Source organism: Eleginops maclovinus, chromosome 23 (genome assembly GCF_036324505.1).
Source record: "Eleginops maclovinus isolate JMC-PN-2008 ecotype Puerto Natales chromosome 23, JC_Emac_rtc_rv5, whole genome shotgun sequence".
Lineage (NCBI taxonomy): Eukaryota > Metazoa > Chordata > Actinopteri > Perciformes > Eleginopidae > Eleginops > Eleginops maclovinus.
The window spans coordinates 28,542,986-28,545,615 of record NC_086371.1 but is presented as its reverse complement, the minus strand read 5'-3'; positions in this window follow the sequence as shown (position 1 = coordinate 28,545,615).

Genomic DNA, 2,630 nt, shown 5'->3' with positions numbered 1-2,630 from the left:
TGCATTATTCATGTGCTATAGCAGTGGTGTCGGATATGTGTTGGATTGTGCCCTTGGCCTATGATTAATGTTCATGTGAGCCTTTTTTACTAAATACTTTTGGTGGCATTGATTATTACTTTCCGTGCGTTTCCTGGTGTGTATCCTTAGTTAAACGTTTGATCTCCAATCCCTGTAAATATTGTGTGTGTGTGTGTGTGTGTGTGTGTGTGTGTGTGTGTGTGTGTGTGTGTGTGTGTGTGTGTGTCATCTCTGTTAATTTCCTATGGTACTGAAATGAGTGCGTTTGACTACTTTTTCCAAATCCGAGTTATTTCATTCAAAAATAAACGACTCACGCGCTTGCGTAGTAAACGTGAGGACATGTTTTGCTTTGTTTTTCACGCAATTTCCACACTTTGGCCCTGTCTTGATTCGCACACTTCTGCCCTTCGGACACTGACTTTGGGGGCTTAGGGCGTTCACACTGGCAAAATCGGCAGAGTTCAGCGCACTAAAAGTACCCGGATAGTGCCCCTCAGATAGAAAAAAATTGAGTGTGAAACGATGGACACTTCGCGCACCTCACGGGCGCCATCTTGGCTACGTAGCGGAAGAGGAGGAGCCATTTCGGGATCTTGGCTGCTTTCATGCGTGTATGCTAAATGTTTACGCACATTCCCCCTCCCTCCCCTCAAAATGTCAAATTTGCATACCAGCTCCCGTTCAGCAAGTAAACGCAGTATCCTCCCACGATTGCGGAGACGGTGAAGTTTCCACATGGGGTGGAGAAAGGGGTAGACCAAGGAGAGAAAAATCACCAAAACCACACTCATTTTTAATTTTTGCTCATATAGGTTTGTTTACAAATGTAGTTTATTTTTGCTAATGTTTCGCGGGTTTAGAGTCGCAAGCAGATTTGCGTTCGTCACTTCCGCCAGGTGCTTAACGTTAAGTGCTGTCCCGAATCGAACACTTATCAGCGAAGGTGCGCACCACAGATGTCAGTGCTCTGCAATGCAGGACCCTGAACCTCAGTGCACTGTCTGAAGTGTCCGGTTCGAGACATAGCCCAAGTGTTCTTGTGAAACGTCATCTCTTGCTGCCCAAGTACTGTCCCAAACCCAAGTTCGCTTTCACCAAGAATGGATAAAGTTCCCGGATGTATTCCCGGAAATGTTCTTGACACGCCCATTTTACCAAGGATGCATCGGATGCTAACTTGTGTTAACTCCGCAGCGAATATATCCCAGCATTCATTTCGGCATTCAAGCGAGGAGCGGAAAATTACTCGACGCCATTGAACAACGGTACGTTTTTACTATTTTCGTATGCTATTTCATCACTACAAATTCACTTTGAGGTAGGGGGGTGGGATAATCATCAAGTTCAAAATTTCAACACACCCATTTGGGACTTGATTAACACTATCAATACAAGAACTTTGACACCAAAAGTAACTCTGTGTCTTGAAAATAACCCCCCACCCCTTGAAAATTAAAAAAAGAACCCCAAAAGTGGCATTTTCTGCACATTCCGCCTGGTATGCATAAGCTGTTCTTACTGTTTGCCTATATACTGTTGAATAAATGCTTTCAAACCCATTTGATATTTAATAAACACTATTAATAGAAGAACTGTTACACCTCAAAGTGACCCTGTATCTTGAAAATAATCCCCCATCCCTCTTTAAAATTAAAAAAAGAACTGTTCTGCCCTTTGTATGCATTCACTATTCTTACAGTCTGCCAATACTAAAAGACTAAACTCATTTGGACATATTTTATTTCAAATACAAAACAGTTAATTCATTTTTATTCAGTCACATTGACACGGAAATAACTTGAACTTGTCAGTCTTAAGTAGCACCTCACATTTTTCTTAGCCTTTCAAGACTTTCTTGGAATTTTGCATATTCCAGTGTGGTTCGGTCACTCCTCTTGCCTAGGTACGCCATGAGAGCATCTCCAAACTCCTGTGCTGTTTTCATCCTCCTCTTCCCACTGGGCAGTGTCACCTGGATTCTGAAGATAGGATCGACTTTAGGCAGAAGCATGGTGCTTTCTCTGGCAAACTGAACCTCAAGCTTCATCCTCTGCAGCTTTGCGTTGTTGTTCAGACTTTCATCCACAAGGAACTTTTCAACTTCCCCACTGTCAGTGAAGGGGCCACCTCTAGATTTCAGTGTGTCCAGCATGTCTAGTCTCTTCCTCTCCTTTCTTTGAGCCATCTCCTGTTTCTCGTCTGCCCCACTCTCGAATTTTGCCTTCATGAGTTTACTCCAGTTGAGTTCAACCTCTCTTTTTGCTTGGGCTGCTGCCTTGAAGCCTCTGAAGGACGGAATTTGTCCATCCCTAAGATCCTGGCTGTTCTTTAAAATTATTGACCTACTGACTGCGTTCAGTGTGCCTAGCTTCTTCAGTCTGTAGTCCACCTTGCCACATTGTCTCTCCATCCCAATGTTGTGCACAGGGGTGCCATCAATGTTACTAGCCTGTTCACTGACAGGGTAGTCCATTGGGAAGGTCTCCTCATCAATCCCATAATCCCTCCTCTGCCTGGCCAGGACAGTCTTCAGATGGGGCTGCATGAGATCTGTCAGCTTCTTCACTTCATCCAAGTGTTCGGCAGCCACGTCTGACACTGAGTTC